The sequence below is a fragment of the Anolis sagrei genome, chromosome 2, assembly GCF_037176765.1.
Source record: "Anolis sagrei isolate rAnoSag1 chromosome 2, rAnoSag1.mat, whole genome shotgun sequence".
Taxonomy (NCBI): domain Eukaryota; kingdom Metazoa; phylum Chordata; class Lepidosauria; order Squamata; family Dactyloidae; genus Anolis; species Anolis sagrei.
In genome coordinates this window covers 300,434,813-300,454,477 of record NC_090022.1, presented here as the reverse complement: position 1 = coordinate 300,454,477, position 19,665 = coordinate 300,434,813, and positions in this window count along the sequence as shown.

Below are 19,665 nucleotides of genomic sequence, written 5' to 3'. Positions count from 1 at the left end.
CCAAGCAAAGCTTCCAAGAAACAAGGACTAGATCTTGACTTGATTCCAAACGATGCTTCATCTGACTACATCTCCTGTACTTGGGACTTTTATCTCCTCGTTAAGCTATGTCCCAAGCACTCAGAAATTGGTTTTGCTTTAGTTTATTTATTTATTTATTTATTGTTCAGACTTCTATGCGGCCACTCCCCTGGGGCTCGGAGCGGCTTACAAGAACAGGCTAAAATCTAACACAGTGTAAAAACAATTTAAAACAATTTAAAAACAACAATATCAAAGATGAAAGGCCTGTCGAAACAAATATGTCTTACATGCGAAAAGCTGATAGGTCCCGCAAGGCAAGGACTTCAGGTGGCAGAGTATTCCAGAGTGATGGTGCCACTGCTGTGAAGGCTCTGCGTCTGGTTGCTGTTAGACGCAAGATCTTTACACTGGGAATTCCAATAAATCTTGGTCCTCAGAACGGAGGGATCTCTGGGGTTGGTAGGGGGAGAGGCGGTCCCTCAGGTACATCAGAGTCTCTTATCTTTTTCTCTCTGAACCTGGCAGAACATCGAAGCCACTGTTCAGCTTTTCTGTTTTGACTAATCTCGTCCTGTCTATCTATTTGCTCATTAATTTCTGCAGCTGGGCCAGGTGCTGAGCTGTTCTCAAGCCCTAAATCATGGGAACTCTCTGGTAGCATTTCAAGGAGCACACTATCACCCCCACACCCCTCAGGGACATTCTCATGGGAAACTACACTTTGAAAAGGAATCTCCTGGTCATTGACCAGACTCATTTTCATCACTCCCCACATCTAAAGCACCCTGGTCCTTACACACAATCACAGGCTGAGCTCCAACATGGGATTTGGTTCCAGGGTATTGTTCAAACCATGGTGTTCCTTATAATATTGATATAAGGTTGGCTCTTTGGAATTCCTTCTTGGGAATGTTTCCAAACTGCGGAGGGTGCCATCCATGGATACGGACAGTTGACTATACCTGCTATCCCAGAACTTGTTGCCAAGTCGATGCAGCATTTGAGAAGCATGCAGAAGCATCATGAATCTGCGAAGTTTTATGGACAGAAGTTTGGGTTCCCAAGGCCATTTTGTGGTTTAAAAAAAACGACAATGCTTGCAAAAGTCCATATAAGGCAGTGATTCTCAACCTTTCTAATGCTGTGACCCCTAAATAAAGTTCCTCATGTTGTGGTGACCCCCAACCATATTTTCGTTGCTACTTCATAACGGTAATTTTGCTACTGTTATGAATTGTAATGTAAACCATAGTTTTGTCTAGCCCACATTGGACTAGTTTGTTTGCCAGAAGGTCATGAGGGACCTTGTCGAAGGCCTTATGAAATCCAGGTATGCTACATCCTCGGGTTGATGCGGGGAATGCTGTGGATGTGGCGTACCTGGACTTCAGTAAGGCCTTCGACAAGGTCCCCCATGACCTTCTGGCAAGGAAACTGGTCCAATGTGGGCGAGGCAAAACTATGGTGAGGTGGATCTGTAATTGGTTAAGCGGATGAACCCAGAGGGTGATTCTCCCCAAGGCTTCCTCTTCATCCAGGAAAGAAGTGACGAGTGGAGTGCCACAGGGTTCCGTCCTGGGCCCAGTCCTGTTCTTTATTAATGACTTAGATGAAGGCTTAGAAGGCATGATCATCAAGTTTGCAGACGACACCAAATTGGGAGGGAGAGCCAATATTCCAGAGGACAGGAGTATTGGGTATTTTAAGAGATTAGAGAGATGATTGGCTAAAACTAACTAAACGAAGCTCAACAGGGACAAATGCAAGAGACTCCACTTAGGCAGGAAAAACGAAATGCAAAGATACAGAATGGGGGACAATGCCTGGCTCAAGAGCAGGAAGTGTGAAAAAGATCTGGAGTCCTCGTGGACAACAAGTTAAACAAGAGCCAACAATGTGATGTGGCGGCAAAAAAAGCCAATGGGATTTTGGCCTTCATCAACAGGAGCATAGTGTCTAGATCTAGGGAAGTCATGCTCCCCATGCTCTATTCCGCCTTGGTTAGACCACACCTGGAATCACACTGTGTCCAATTCTGGGCACCACAATTGAAAGGAGCTCTAAGCTGGAATGTGTCCAGAGGAGGGTGACTAAAATGATCAAGGGTCTGGAGAACAAGCCCTATGAGGGGCGGCTTAAAGAGCTGGGCATGTTTAGCCTGAAGAAGAGAAGGCTGAGAGGAGACCTGATAGCCATGGATCAATATGTGAGAGGAAGTCATAGGGAGGAGGGAGCAAGCTTGTTTCCTGCTTCCCTGGAGACTAGGATGCAAGGCAACAATGGCTTCAAACTACAAGAAAGGGGATTCCATCTTAATATGAGGAAAAGCTTCCTGACTGTGAGAGCTGTTCAGCAGTGGAACTCTCTGCCCCAGAGTGTGGTGGAGGCTCCTTCTTTGGAAGCTTTTAAACAGAGGCTGGGTGGCCATCTGTCAGGGGTGATTTGAATGCAATATTCCTGCTTCTTGGCAGAATGGGGCTGGACTGGATGGCCCAGGAGGTCTCTTCCAACTCTATGATTCTAAATATCTGATAGGCAGGATATATTTTCATTGTTATAAGTTGAACATAATTAAAGCATAGTGATTAATCACAGAAACAACATGTTTGGGGGAGCATGGACAACGGATGATGGGATCTGCAGTACCTTCAACCAAAGCAGCTCTAACTTCCACAGACCACTGAGACCCCCACGAATTGCAGAACAAACTTGGCACACAGAACCCCAATGACCAATAGAAAATACTGGAGTGGGTTGCGGTGAATTGACAGTGATTTACGGGAGATGTAGTTCACCTACATCTGGAGAGCACTGTGAACCCAAACAACTATGGATCTCGACAGAACTTAGCATAAATACTCAATATGCCCAAATCTGAAGACTGGTCGAGTTTGGCATTTAGGAGTTGCTGGGATATTATTATTATTATTATTATTATTATTATTATTATTATCTTTATTTATACTCCGCAAAATCTCCCGAAGGACTCGATGAGGCTTACAAAGGCCAAGGCCACCGACAACAACTACATACAATACACAAAAAACTCATAAGCAAATAATAAAACATCAAGCAAAACAGTAAGACAATGACACTGTGATGCAATTAAAACCAAGGGCCGGGCCAAATGTAATGGACAACATTTAAAAAGTGCTGAACTTGACAGGTAATATGTAGAGGTCTTTGGAGGTAGGTGCCATGTGCAGACAATCCTGAATCTCTAGCGAGGTGCATTTGGGACTTGAAGCCAGGAGTTTCCTATTCTGGAAAGGCACACTGGTACAGCCAGGTATTCAGACTCTTCCTAAAGTCAGCCAATGTTGGGGCTTGTCTGATGTCCTTGGAGAGAGAGTTCCAGAGTCGGGGAGTTACCACAGAAAAGGCCCTGTCCCTCGTCCCCACCAAACGTGTCTGCGGCGCAGGTGGGATCGAGAGCAGGGCCTCACCAGATGATCAGAGGGAGCGTGCAGGTTCGTAAACGGAGATGCGGTCACGCAGGTAGGCAGGTCCCAAACCGTTTAGGGCTTTGTAGGTGAGCACCTGCACCTTGAATTGGGACCGGAAGATGAACGGCATCCCCAGCCATCAAAGAGCATTCTGAAATCTGGCCACGGTGGTCCACGCTCTTGTTACATCCTGGATAGATTACTGCAACGCACTCTACGTGGGGTTGCCTTTGAAGACTGTTCGGAAACTTCAATTAGTCCAGCGGGAGGCAGCCAGACTGCTCACTGGAGCGTCATACAGGGAGCATACCACCCCCCTGTTATGTCAGCTCCACTGGCTGCCGATCCAGTTCCGAGCACAGTTCAAAGTGCTGGTTTTGACCTACAAAACCCTATACGATTCCGGCCCAGAGTATCTGTCCGAACGCATCTCCCTTTACGTCCCATCTCGGAGTCTGAGATCCTCTGGGGAGGCCCTGCTCTCGACCCCGCCTCTGTCACAAGTGAGATTGGCGGGGACGAGGAGCAGGGCCTTCTCAGTGGTGGCCCCTCACGTATGGAATTCACTCCCCGGGGAGATCAGATCAGCAACATCCCTCCTTTCATTCAGAAAGAAATTAAAGACATGGATGTGGGACCAGGCGTTTGGGCACTCTGGCAGATGAATAAGGAACTGTGACGATGGATAGGAACTGGACAATGGTGGAACGAAATATGAACTCTGAGTTGGTGAACGCTGTGTCTGAGCTTGGCTATCGATTGTGTGATATATTGTTTTAAGTGTTTTTAATTGTTGACCATTTAATTGCTGGTTTTATATGTTATTGTATTTGTGTAGGCACCAAGATGTGCCTTTTGTAAGCCGCCCTGAGTCCCCCCTCGGGGGTTGAGAAGGGCGGGGTATAAGCACACGAAATAAATAAATAAATCCAACAACAATGCAATTGAACCAAACTTGGCCTGCAGTACTCCAATAGTTAACAGATAAAACTGGAGAGGTTTGGGGACAATAGGTAGGTAGTCCCCTGACATTAAGTCCAGTCATGTCTGACTCTGGGGTGTGGTGCTCATCTCCATTTCTAAGCTGAAGAGCCAGCGTTGTCCGTAGACACCTCCAAGGTCATGTGGCCACTGGCATGACTGCATGGAGCGCCGTTACCTTCCTGCTGGAGCGGTACCTATTGATCTACTCACATTTGCATGTTTTCGAACTGCTAGGTTGGCAGAAGCTAGGGCTGACAGTGGAAGCTCACGCCGCTCCCCGGAATCGAACCTGCGACCTTTCGATCAACAAGCTCAGCAGCTCAGTGCTTTAACCCACTGCACCACCGGGGACAATAGACCTTGGCATTTGGGACTTTCTGGGATGTTTAGTTCCCCAGCCCTCAAAGAGCATTCTGAAATCCAACAATTAAATTGAACCAAACTTGGAACACATACCTGATATGCTGAGATTTGATTACTGGGCTTTGGGAGGAACTGACCTTTGTTTCTGTGAGTTGTAGTTCACCCACACCAGAGAAACCGACCTCCACTGTTGATGGACCTGGATCAAACTTCCGCTTGGCCCAGCCCCTTCCAAGCTCGGCAGGGGGCAAGTGCCTTTGCAACCCCCGGAAAATGGCCCAGCGACCCCCCTGGGGGTTGCGACCCCCTGGTTGAGAACCGCTAATATAAGGGCATTTCCATTACATTGGATGGACATTTTAGGACCTAGGGAGGGAGACTTGTAGTTCTTTCCTTTTAAGAAAGGCCTCCCTTTGATCTCAAATGCCATTCCCTCCCTCTAAATATGGTAGAAATGCTCTTCATTTGGGGGCAATTTGGGGGACTATGTGCTCCCCATTTCCTAGGAGCCACAATTTGGCACCCTTGCTTTAAAGAAACCCAAGCTGTTGGAGTGATTGTAGGGCTCAGCACTAGGGCTGACTCCTTTAAAGTTTGGACTACAGTCTACAATACGTTTATCTCTTTTTAAAAGATCGGATTCCTAGAACAATAGAGTCGGAAGAGACCCCCAAAGGCCATCCAGTCCAGCCCCTTTTCTGCCAAGCAGGGAAAGCACAATCAAAGCCCTCCCAACTGATGGCCATCCAGCCTCTGTTTGAAAGCCTCCAAGGAAGGAGCTTACATCAAACTCCTAAGGCAGAGAGTTCCACTGCTGAACGCCTCAGGTGGAATCTCCATTCTTTCCTGTCATTTGAACCATGGTTCCATTGAGTCCTAGGGCCCTTCCACACAGCAGAAAATCCCACAATATCTACTTTGAACTGGGTTATCTGAGTCCACACTCAGATAACGTTTTCGGGCCCTAAGACACTTCTGGTTTAGAGGGATTCATGGTTTCCTGTGAGAATTTTCTTGGGAAAATTGGACAACAACTTCCAGTTTCCCGTAGCCAACAATTGCCCTGGATGTCCAAAAAGGATTTGGATAACTGAGGCACCTTCTACACTGCCATATAATCCAGATTATCAAAGCAGATCATCCACATTATCTGCTTTAAATAGGATTATAGGAGTCCACACTGCCATATAATCCACTTCAAAGCAGATAATCCATAGTTTATATGCCAGTGTAGAAGGGGCCTTGGTCTTCAACCCCCTTCTTCATTTCCAAGATTATATGGGGCCCCGTGGTGGTGGTGTGGGTTAAACCACTGAGCTGCTGAACTTGCGGACCAAAAGGTCAGCAGTTTGAATCCGGGGAGTGGGGTGAGCTCCCATTGTTAGGACCCGCTTCTGCCAACCTAGCAGTTTGAAAACATGCAGATGTGAGTAGATCAATTGGTATCACTCCAGTGGGAAGGTAACAGTGCTCCATGCGGTCATGCTGTCCAGATGACCCTGGAGGTGTCTACGGACAATGCCGGCTCTTTGACTTAGAAGATGCAGATGTGAGTAGATCAATAGGGACTGCTTCTGCGGGAAGGCAACGGTGCTCCATGCAGTCATGCTGTCCACATGACCCTGGAGGTGTCTACGGACAACGCCAGCTCTTCGGCTTAGAAGATGCAGATAAGAGTAGATCAATAGGGACTGCTTCTGCGGGAAGGCAATGGTGCTCCATGCAGTCATGTTGTTCACATGACCCTGGAGGTGTCTACGGACAACGCCAGCTCTTCGGCTTAGAAGATGCAGATGTGAGTAGCTCAATAGGGACTGCTTCTGCGGGAAGGTAATGGCACTCCATCCAGTCATGTTGTCCACATGACCCTGGAGGTGTCTATGGACAACGCCGGCTCTTCGGCTTAGAAGATGCAGATGTGAGTAGATCAATAGGGACTGCTTCTGTGGGAAGGCAACGGTGCTCCATGCAGTTATGCTGTCCACATGACCCTGGAGGTGTCTACAGACAATGCCGGTTCTTCGGCTTAGAAATGAGCATCAACCCCCAGAGTTGGACACGACTGGACTTAATGTCAGGGGAAAACCTTTAACTTTTATTATTATTGTGTTTGGAGCCTCCAGTTGTGCAGCAGGTGAAATCACTGAGCTGCTGAACTTGTTGACCGAAAGGTTGGTGGTTTGAATCCAGGGAGTGGGGTGAGCTCCTGCTGTTAGCCCTAGCTTCTGCCAACCTAGCAGTTCAAAAACATGCAAATGTGAGTAGATCAGTGGTTCTCAACCTTCCTAATGCCGTGACCCCTTAATACAGTGACTCATTTTATGGTGACCCCCCAACCATAGTATTGTTTTCATTGCTACTTGATATCTGTCATTTTACTACTGTTATAAGTTGTAAATATCCAATATGCAGGATGTATTTTCATCCACTGGACCAAATTGACCCAATATTCCCAAATGTGGATGCTAGTGGGGTTGGGGGAGGATTGAATTTGTAATTTGGGAGTTGTAGTTGCTGGGATTTATAGTTCACTTATAATCAAAGAGCATTCTGAACTCCACCAGCAATGAATTTGAACCAAACTTGGCACACAGAACTCCCATGACCAACCGAAAACACTGGAAGGGTTTGGTGGGCATTGACCTTAAGATTGGGAGTTGTAGTTCACCTATATCCAGAGGAGCACTGTGGATTCATGCAATGATGGATCTGGACCAAACTTGGCACGAATACTCTATATGCCAAAATGTGAACACTGGTGGAGTCTGGAGAAAATAGACCGTGACATATGGGAGTTGTAGTTGCTGGGATTGATAGTTCACAATCAAAGAGCATTCTGAACTCAACCAACAACAGAATTGGGTCAAACTTCCCACACAGAATCCACATGGCCAACAGAAAATACTGTTTTCTGATGGTCTTTGCGACCCCTTTGACACTCCCTCATGACCCCCTCAGGGGTCCTGACCCCCAGGTTGAGAAACACTGGAGTAGATCAATAGGTACTCCTTCACTGGGAAGGTAACGGTGCTCCATGCAGTCAAGATAGCAACATGACCTTGAGGGTGTCTACGGACAAAGCTGGCTTTTTGACTTAGAAATGGAGATGAGCACCACCCCCCAGATTTGGACACAGCTAGACTTAATGTCAAGGGACACCTTTACTTTTACTATGGGGTCTGGTACATTTAGGGTATGTGGGCCTGTTTTGCTGTACTCTTGGGCACCTTTAGCTAGAGATGCTCAGCTCTGAAGCCTGAGCCCTGCTTGCAGGATGTTCAGTGAAAGTTTGGTGACAATAGTAGGGAAGGCATGCTCATTTACTGACTTATTGGGCTGCTTCTACCTGGTTTTCTTTTGCCAAAACATATTAAGCACAATGTAAATGCACAAACACACCTTCAAAATACAAATGGAAATGCAATGGGAAATAGAAACACAGGATTGATGAGGTGATATGCTCAGAGGATTGAGCTGGTTCGCAATGATGCAGAAGATTATAAATTCCCCAGAAAAAGAATTCAAAGAACCCGGTGCCAATGTAGAAAAGGCACTGCTGCAAAGATGCCGTCTCCAGCCCTCAAGTGACGAATAGGCCCAAGACAAGTAACCTCAGGAACAGTTCTTATATTGTCGAAGGCTTTCATGGCTGGAATCACTGGGTTGTTGTAGGTTTTTTCGGGCTGTATGGCCATGGTCTAGAGGCATTCTCTCCTGACGTTTCGCCTGCACTTTGGCAAGCATCCTCAGAGGTAGTGACCTCACTACCTCTGAGGATGCTTGCCAAAGTGCAGGCGAAATGTCAGGAGAGAATGCCTCTAGAGTATGGCCATACAGCCCGAAAAAACCTACAACAACCCACAGTTCTTATATTTTGGTGGGAATGAGGACATGGAATCCAAGAATCCTAGAGTTGAAAGGGATCCCAAGGCCATCCAGTCCAACTCCCTACTATGCAGGAAGACACCATCCAAGCCCTCCTGACAGATGGCCATCCAGCCTCTGCTTAACCCCCCCCCCCCAGGAAACGAGACTCCAACAGACTCCCAGGTTGTAGCATAGAATCATAGAATCATAGACTTCCAAAGTAAAGCTTCCAAAGAAGGAACCTCCACCACACTCCGGGGCAGAGAGTTCCACTGCTGAATGGCTCTCACAGTCAGGAAGTTCTTCCTCATGTTCAGATGGAATCTCCTCTCTTGTAGTTTGAAGCCATTGTTCCTTTGCATCCTAGTCTCCAGTAAAGCAGAAAACAAGCTTGCTCCCTCCTCCTCCCTGTGGCTTCCTCTCACATATTGATACATGGCTATCATGTCTCCTCTCAGCCTTCTCTTCTTCAGGCTAAACATGCCCAGCTCCTTAAGCCCCTCCTCATAGGGCTTGTTCTCCAGAACCTTGATCATTTTATTCGCCCTCCTCTGGACACATTCCAGCTTGTCAATATCTCTCTTGACTTGTGGTGCCCAGAATTGGACACAATATTCCAGGTGTGGTCTAACCAAAGCGGAATAGAGCATGGGGAGCATTACTTCCCTAGATCTAGACACTAGGCTCCTCTTGATGCAGGCCACAATCCCATTGGCTCTTTTTGCCGCCACATCACATTGTTGGCTCATGTTTAACTTGTTGTCCACGAGGACTCCAAGATCTTTGTCACATGTACTGCTCTCGAGCCAGACACTGTCCCCCATTTTATATCTTTGCATTTTGTTTTTCCTGCCAAAGTGGAGAATCTTGATATTCCACTGTTGGAACAGCTCTGACCATCAGGGCATTCTTCCTAATGTTTAGGTGGAATTGTTTTCTGCAATTTGAGTCCATTGCTCCAGGTCCTAGTTGGTAGATCAGGGCTTCTTAAACCTTTTCCCACTTGTGAGCCCTTTCTGGTTGATCTTAGAAGTTCTTGACCTCAGGTAGATAGGTATATAAAATGGGTATCAAAAGCTAACATTAGCTGATAACAAATCAACATTTGCAAGGCTGATTTTCCTTTTTATGGAGTACAGCTGAAGCATTCCCTGCAGAGTCCACAATAAGTCTTGCACCTTGTTACTCACAGATTTGTGTAAATATCTTGGTGGCAAACAGAAATATTCTGCTGTTGCCAAATACTTGCCATGTTCTCTCGTTGCCTTCTCTTCTCCAAATTTGCTCCTCAGAGGGATTCATGGTTTCCAGACCTTGATCATTTTGGTCATCCTTTTCTGGACAACACAAAGGTTGCATGAATCCCTATGAAGCACAGCTTAGGGGGCTGGCTATGAGAAGGCTGGGAGAAGGGGACACTTACTTAGGTGATCCCTCATTGTCCATACAACCCCAAAAACTTACAAAAACTTATAACAACCCTTTGATTCTAGCCATGAAAGCCTTAAATAATACCAATTTTCATAGTTTCCAAAAGACCTCACAACCTCTGAGGATGCCTGAGATGTGGGTGAAACATCAGGAGAGAATGCTTCTGAAACATGGCCAGACAGCCTGAAAAACAGCAACACATAAAAATTTTATTTCTTACCTGCTTCTCCTTGTGGCTTGAGTTTTCAAAACATTAAAACCAAAAAGTCTAAGATATACAACCATCGCGAATGGCTTCATATTTAAAACATATCCACAATAAGTCTAAAACACATGGAGTCTGAAGCCTGGTTTACCAATGACACCTTATAGGGTATTGGGATTTGTAGTTTGCTTTGGCACTAATGCTCTCTGACAAAGAAGAGTAAATACAAAACTACAAATCCAAGAATTCCATGACATGGAGCCTCGGTGTTTGATGTGGTGCCAAACTGCTGCAACTCTGCCACATCGGAAACAATTCTGCAACCAAGCATTTTGGATAATGGGGATTCAGCTCGAACTCCTCATAAACCAAGCTGGCTTTCCCCTGCTTTATGTGTTTATCTCTTTTCCATTCGGTTCTGCTCTCAAAGCCATTCACAACATGTTATATGAACCAGCAATAAATCCTGCCATTCAAAGGCAACAATAGGAACAATTGCAAACAACGTACCGGGAAGTAAACATGCATTTTCCAAAAATCAATCTGAACAGCAGTGTTGTGAAAGACAAATCAACTGTCCCAAGGCAGGAATTAGAGATGAAAAGAAGGAGGCAAGAAGCATAATAGTAAAGTCTCTCTGCCAACATTTCTCTGGCTGTGCACCTACACTGTAAATATAACGCAGTTTGGCACCACTTTAGCTGCTATGGCATACTGATATGGAAGCCTGGGATTTGTAGTCAGTGAGGTTCCAGTCCTCTTTGGCTGAGAAGACTAAAGACCTTGTCAAACTACATCTGCCAGCATTAAACCATGGCAATTAAAGTGATGGCCTGCATCAAGAGGAGCATAGTGTCTAGATCTAGGGAAGTAATGCTACCCCTCTATTCTGTTTTGGTTAGACCACATCTGGAATATTGTGTCCAATTCTGGGCACCACAATTCAAGAGAGATATTGACTCTAAGCTGGAATGTGTCCAGAGGAGGGCGACTAAAATGATCAAAGGTCTGGAGAACAAGCCCTATGAGGAGCGGCTTAAGGAGCTGGGCATGTTTAGCCTGAAGAAGAGAAGGCTCAGAGGGGATATGATAGCCATGTATAAATATGTGAGAGGAAGCCACAGGGAGGAGGAGGGAGCAAGCTTGTTTTCTGCTTCCCTGGAGACTAGGACGCAATGGAACAATGGCTTCAAACTACAAGAGAGGAGATTCCATCTGAACATGAGGCAGAACTTCCTGACTGTGAGAGCTGTTCAGCAGTGGAACTCTCTGCCCCAGAGTGTGGTGGAGGCTCCTTCTTTGGAAGCTTTTAAACAGAGGCTGGATGGCCATCTGTCAGGGGTGATTTGAATGCAATATTCCTGCTTCTTGGCAGAATGGGGTTGGACTGGATGGCCCATGAGGTCTCTTCCAACTCTTGGATTCTATGATTCTATGATTCTATGGTGACATTCAACACGTAGATGCACCCTCTTCCCTTCTTGAGTTCCTTCCCAGTCTTCTCTCAAGTCAGTAGCTGAAAATGGCTTCTCTTTTGGAGGCAATGAATCTTTTCTGGGTTTTATTTAATTTACAGTATTTATATTTGTTGGGTCTCAGCCTGTGTTTCACTTCGAATCTGTTATAGAGTTTCCCCCTTCTAATGTTTCTGAGCCAGACTTGGATGTCAATGAAGATGAGGTGCAAAAGAGAGACACTTTGGACAATTTATTTATTTATTTATTATTCAAACTTATATGAGGCCACTCCCCTGGGGCTCGGAGCGGCTTACAAGAACAGGCTAAAATCTAACACAATTTAAAAACAATTTAAAACAATTTAAAAACAGCAATATCAAAGATCAAAGACCTGTCAAAACAGATATGTCTCACATGCCCTGTGGAAAGCTGATAAGTCCCGCAAGGCACGGACTTTGGGTGGCAGAGTGCTCCAGAGTGATGGTGCCACTGCTGTGAAGGCTCTGCGTCTGGTTGCTGTTAGACGCAAGGTCTTGACACTGGGAATTTTCAACAAATCTTGGTCCTCAGAACGGAGGGATCTCTGGGGTTGGGAGGGGGTGAGGCGGTCCCTCAGGTACATCAGCCCCAGACCATGCAAGGCCTTCAAGGTGAGTACCATCACTTTGAAAGTGATCTGGTGCTCAATTGGTAACCAATGCAGCTGTAGTAAAATTGGGGTGATGTGGCATCTCATCGGAATTCCCACAAGAAGCCGATCAGCTGCATTTTGTACCAGCTTGAGCTTCCGGATCACCGACAGAGGGAGGCCAATGTAGAGGGCGTTACAGTAGTCCAGCCTTGAGATGACCGTAGCCTGGATCACCGTAGCTAGGTCGTCCCTGGATATGTAGGGGGCCAGCCATCTAGCTTGCCACAGGTGAAAGAAGGCAGTTCTGCTCACGGCTGAGACCTGGGCCTCCATCGTCAGCAGAGGGTCCAAAAGGACTCCCAGACTCTTGACCAATGATGACGGGCGTAGTGCCTCGCCATCCAGGGTAGGCAGCTGGATATCCCCACTGCCCGGTCGACCCAGCCATAGGATCTCCGTCTTTGCTGGATTCACCCTCAACCTGCTGGCACGCAGCCATCCAGTAATGACCTCGAGGCACTGATGGAAATAATCGGGTACAGAGTCCGATCGGCCTTCCAATGATGAGGTTACTACAGACTCTGATTGAGAAGGGTCAGGGGAAAGGCTAAGTTCTCATGAGAAAATTCCAGGCTCGAGTTTGCAGGAAAGTTTACTCCCTTCTCCAGGATTGAGTCTGCAAGATAGTTTCACACCTGCAGTTAATGAGGAGATAGATAAGACCACTCCACTTCAGGGTGGACAATTTCCATGCTTGCTGAAATCCAATGGCAGCACTGTCATAGCACGGAGTGATTCAAAGCCTGAAGAGTTTGGCTCTCTCAGATTGCATGGGGCTGGCTTATGTGCCACCTCCAAAGAGGAATATAGTTTCCAAGACAGAAGGGAGGAAAAGAGAGAGCAACATGGACCGATTCCGCACTTCATTGCTGTGCTGTCTGCATCCTGATTGATCGAGCTGAGTCCAGCCTGGGTCAATAGGAACTGCTGGGGCTAGTAAATTGTCATATTGACTTGTGGGGGACTGGGCGGGGGGAAGGCTTTGGTGACTCTATCCACCATCTGACGGAAAGCCAGCTCAACCTGGAAAGTGGGAAAGGGAAGATCCAAGGATATAACTTGGGTCACATCTACTTTAGAGAAAGAATAGATGCAACCACAGAGTTGGAAGAGACCACATGGCCCATCTAGTTTAGCCCCTTTTCTGCCATGCAGGAAAAGCACAAAGTACTGCCAACAGGTGGTCATCTAACCTCTGTTTATAAGCCTCCGGGGAAGGATCTTCCAGCAGACTCTGAGGCAGAGAGTTCCACTACTGAACAGCTCCAGAGGACAGGAGCAGGATTCAAAACGATCTTGACAGATTAGAGAGATGGGCCAAAGCTAACAAAATGAAGTTCAACAGTGACAAATGCAAGATACTCCACTTTGGCAGGAAAAACAAAATGCAAAGATACAAAATGGGGATGTGAAAAAGATCTTTGAGTCCTCGTGAACAACAAGTTAAACATGAGCCAACAATGTGATGTGGAGGCAAAAAAAGCCAATGGGATTTTGGCCTGCATCAAGAGGAGCCTAGTGTCTAGATCTAGGGAAGTCATGCTACCCGTCTATTCCGCTTTGGTTAGACCACACCTGGAATATTGTGTCCAATTCTGGGCACCACAATTCAAGAGAGATATTGACTCTAAGCTGGAATGTGTCCAGAGGAGGGCGACTAAAATGATCAAAGGTCTGGAGAACAAGCCCTATGAGGAGCTGCTTAAGGAGCTGGGCATGTTTAGCCTGAAGAAGAGAAGGCTGAGAGGAGATGTGATAGCCATGTATAAATATGTGAGAGGAAGCCACAGGGAGGAGGGAGCAAGCTTGTTTTCTGCTTCCTGGGAGACTAGGACACAATGGAACAATGGCTTCAAACTACAAGAGAGGAGATTCCATCTGAACATGAGGAAGAACTTCCTGACTGTGAGAGCCGTTCAGCAGTGGAACTCTCTGCCCCGGAGTGTGGTGGAGGCTCCTTCTTTGGAAGCTTTTAAACAGAGGCTGGATGGCCATCTGTCAGGGGTGATTTGAATGCAATATTCCTGCTTCTTGGCAGAATGGGGTTGGACTGGATGGCCCAGGAGGTCTCTTCTAACTCTTTGATTCTATGATTCTATGATTCTCTTTTGCAGCTAAACAGACCCAGCTCTTTAAGATGCTCCTGAGATGGATTATAGATGGTCTCCAGACCTTTGGTTAGATTAGTTTTATGTATTGGGAATGCTGGATGATGGTTTAGAAAGAAAATTTGGAAGATTATTACAGTGCATGTGTCATCAATAACTTTAAAGCATAGGTTCTTTTTATTGCAATTTCCAGTGTGGGAGGGTATATCAGAACTTTTACACAAAGAGTGGCATTGCACATACAGACATACAGATTCTATGCAATTACATTGGATGTACAACAACTTACACTTACCTTGGACTTACTTACTTACTTACTTAGGTGATCGCTCGTAGTCCGAAGATGATGGTCCTCCAAGTGTAGTGACCTGGCGATGGACCCATAGGTGACTGTGGAGCCCTATTCTTGATCTGCAGCTTCTCCCACAGTGAGGGCATCGGTTTCCAGGTGGAAGGTGGTCCCGGTTGGGGTTGGCTTGACACGCCCTCCTCTTGGCACGTTTCTCTCTTTCCATTCTTGCCTCTTCAAATTCTGCAGCACTGCTGGTCAAAACTGACCTCCAACTGGAGCACTCAAGGGCCAGGGCTTCCCAGTTCTCAGTGTCTATGCCAGTTTTTAAGGTTGGCTTTGAGCTCGTCTTTAAATCTCTTTTCCTGTCCACCAATATTCCATTTTCCATTCTTGAGTTTGGAGTAGAGCAATTGCTTTGGGAGACAGTGGTCGGGCATTCGAACAACGTGCCCAGTCCAGTGGAGTTGATGGCGGAGGACCATCGCTTCAATGCTGGTGGTCTTTGCTTCTTCCAGCACGCTGATGTTTGTCCGCCTGTCTTCCCAAGAGATTTGCAGGATTTTCCGGAGGCAGCATTGATGGAATCGTTCCAGGAGTTGCATGTGATGTCTGTAGACAGTCCACATTTCGCTGGCATATAGCAGGGTTGGGAGGACAATAGCTTTATAAACAAGCACCTTGGTATCCCTATGGATGTCCCGGTCCTCAAACACTCTCTGCTTAATTGGGAAAAATGCTGCACTCGCAGAGCTCAGGCGGTGTTGTATTTCGGTGTCGATGTTGACTTTGATGGAGAGCTGGCTGCCAAAGGAGCGGAAATGGTCAACATTATCTAATGTTACACCATTAAGCTATATCTCTGGCATTGGAGAAGGGTTGGCTGGTGACTGCTGGAACAGCACTTTGGTTTTCTCGATGTTTTGGGCAATTAGCTCTCTAATCTGTTAAGGTCATTTTGGATTCTGATCCTGTCCTGTGGAATAGAATCCTAGAGTTGGAAGAGACCTGATGGGCCATCCAGTCCAACCTCATTCTGCCAAGAAGCAGGAATATTGCATTCAAATCACCCCTGACAGATGGCCATCCAGCCTGTGTTTTAAATCCTCCAAAGAAGGAGCCTCCACACTTCAGGGTAGAGAGTTCCACTGCTGAACAACTCTCCTAATGTTCAGGTGGAATCTCCTTTCCTCTACAGCCATTGTTCCATTGCATCCTAGTCTCCAGGGCAGCAGAAAACAATCTTGGAAAACAGTACTGTGTTGCCATGCATTTTCTGGGCTGTCTGGCCATGTTCCAGTAGCATTCTCTCATGACGTTTCACCTGCATCTGTGGTTAATGGCAAGTGAGTATAGATATATATCTGTGGAATAATGTCCAGGGTTTGCAGACGACACCAAATTGGGAGGGATAGCCAATACTCCAGAGGACAGGAGCAGGATTCAAAACGATCTTGACAGATTAGAGAGATGATGGGCCAAAACTAACAAAATGAAGTTCAACAGTGACAAATGCAAGATACTCCACTTTGGCAGAAAAAACGAAATGCAAAGATACAGAATGGGGGACAATGCCTGGCTCGAGAGCAGTACGTGTGAAAAAGATCTTGGAGTCCTCGTGGACAACAAGTTAAACATGAGCCAGGAATGTGATGCGGCGGCAAAAAAGCCAATGGGATTTTGGCCTGCATCAAGAGGAGCCTAGTGTCTAGATCTAGGGAAGTAATGCTACCCCTCTATTCTCTTTTGGTTAGACCACATCTGGAATATGGTGTCCAGTTCTGGGCACCACAATTCAAGAGAGATATTGACAAGCTGGAATGTGTCCAGAGGAGGGCGACTAAAATGATAAAAGGTCTGGAGAACAAGCCCTATGAGGAGCGGCTTAAGGAGCTGGGCATGTTTAGCTTGAAGAAGAGAAGGCTGAGAGGGGATATGATAGCCATGTATAAATATGTGAGAGGAAGCCACAGGGAGGAGGGAGCAAGCTTGTTTTCTGCTTCCTTGGAGACTAGGACGCAAGGGAACAATGGCTTCAAACTACAAGAGAGGAGATTCCATCTGAACATTAGGAAGAACTTCCTGACTGTGAGAGCCGTTCAGCAGTGGAACTCTCTGCCCCGGAGTGTGGTGGAGGCTCCTTCTTTGGAAGCTTTTAAACAGAGGCTGGATGGCCATCTGTCAGGGGTGATTTGAATGCAATATTCCTACTTCTTGGCAGAATGGGGTTGGACTGGATGGCCCATGAGGTCTCTTCCAACTCTTTGATTCTATGATTCTAGGGTGGGAGAAAGAACCATTGTCTGTTTAAAGCAAGTGTGTTTGTTGCAAGTAGCAAGCTTGGATAGCATTGAGTAGCCTTGCAGCTGCAAAGTCAGTCAGTGAGGGTATCAGCATAGAGGTAGCCTGGCCTCTGTTGCTTGGAGGTATCCTCTGTTTGAGAGTTGTTTACACAATGAAAGCTAACAACATTCTGTGCAAACAGGATCTGCAAAGCCTACCTCCTCCAAGGTGAACTGAACCACCTAACCTGGGCTGTTCAGGCCAAAGGAGACTCCACCACAGAGACCAGAAGAGCTGGAAGACCAAGGACAAGCCACGAGAGTCAAGGCAAAGATCCAACCAGAGGAAAAGTGTTCTTGCCAGACATCAAGGGAACCACTGACCGCAAGAGGGAAGCTGATAAGGCGCTTTGAGGGCTTGCGATCTTGGCCCTCGGAGAGGAGTTTCCGTAACTTGGATGAGTTTCTGCGGAGGAGGCCTTCTTTGGCTCAATGATTTTGCTGGAGAGAATGAGGGCGGAAAAAAGATGACTTAATTAAAGGCCGAGCAGTTGTTTTAATTAGGACTAACAGAGATTTGTAGCCTTGGCGATAAACGCGCGAGGGTGTTTTCTTGCCACAATTTGCCGCTAATGGACTTATTATTGGGTTTCAGGAGAAGGCTCATTAAAAGCGGGAATAAACACAAACGAATTAGCGGCCCCCGTTTTGCTGGGCCCGGGGCTTGTCAGGGGCTGATGGATTCACCTGGGAGGAGGAGGAGGAGGGAGGGAGCAGGGATGGCTTTTGCTGAGAGGCCGATTTTACACCTGAGCGCCTCGGCGTTTGCAGAGTTTGGGTTGGCGCACAGGGCACTTCCAACAACATGGAAACTTTTGCATAAGCAGAATCACAAACCTGCTCTGAGTGCGTTCATTTCATTCCTATCTCATTTGCAAGCACCAAAGGTGCCTCCCAATGTTGTTGTTGTTCATTCGTTCAGTCGTCTCTGACTCTTCGTGACCTCATGGACCAGCCCACGCCAGAGCTCCCTGTCGGCCGTCACCACCCCCAGCTCCTTCAAGGGCCTCCCAATATGTTTTACATTTATTTTTTGTGTCAGGAGTGAACCAAACAGTTGTATTTTATTTTTTTAAAAAAAGTTTGCAAACTTGGTATTCTACTAAATGTCCTTTGACCAGTATCTGGCCACTTGGAGTACCTCGGGAGTTGCTATAAGAAGGTCCTCCATTGTGCACATGGCAGGGCTCAGGCTGCATGGTAGTAGGTGGTTTGTGGTTTGCTCTTCTCCACACTCGCATGTTGTGGACTCCACTTTGTGGCCCTATTTATGAAGACTAGTGCCAGAGCTCAATCTGTTCAGCACCTTCCAAGTCACCCAGTCTTCTGTGTGCCCAGGAGGGAGTCTCTCATTTGGTATCAGCCATGGAAACAATATCATACGAAAGCTGACTGGCACAACCTGGGGATCACAACCAGACACAGTGAAGACATCTGCCCTTGCGCTGTGCTACTCTGCTGCTGAGTATGCATGCCCAGTGTGGAACACATCTCACCACACTAAAACAGTGGATGTGGCTCTTCATGAGACATGCCGCATTATCACAGGGTGTCTGCGAACTACACCACTGGGGAAATTACACTGTATACCCGGTATTGCACCACCTGATATCCACCGGGAAGTAGCAGCCAATAGTGAAGAGACCTAGGCCGTGACATCTCCAGCTCATCCCTTGTTTGGGTATCAGCCAGCACGTCAACGACTTAAATCAAGAAATAGTTTTCATAGATCTACAGATACACTTGCTGGAACACCTCAGCAAGCGAGAGTCCAAAAGTGGCAGGCTCAAACCCAGCACCTCAATCCATAGGTGATATCAAATGAGAGACTCTCCCCTTGGCACACAGAAGACTGGGCAACTTGGAAGGCGCTGAACAGACTGCGCTCTGGCACCACGAGATGTAGAGCCAACAACAAGAAATGGGGCCACAAAGTGGAATCCACGACATGCGAGTGTGGAGAAGAGCAAACCACTGACCACCTGCTGCAGTGCAACCTGAGCCCTGCCACATGCACAAGGGAGGAACTTCTTGCAGCAACACCAGAGGCACTCAAAGGGGCCAGATACTGGTCAAGGGACATTTAATCAACTACCAAGTTTGCAAAATTTGTGTTTTTTATCTGGTTTTTTTTTGTTTTGATCTGTTAGAAATGTAATACAATGGTCTGGTTGCTGGTGACACGATAAATAAATAAGCCATGGATTGAGGTTCTGGGTTTGAGCCTGCCACATTTGGACTCTCGCTTGCTGAGGTGTTCCAGCATGTGTCTCTGTAGATCTTAGAAAACTATTTCTTGATTTAAGTTGTTGGCGTGCTGGCTGATACCCAAACAGAGGATGGGCCCGAGATGTTAGACTGCAAAGACTTTGTTTTTGTGGGAGGGACATCCGATAGCAGCACATTTTGCTCTAGTTTTTCAATGAGTAGCTCGTAGATTCTCAACCAATTCAACCTC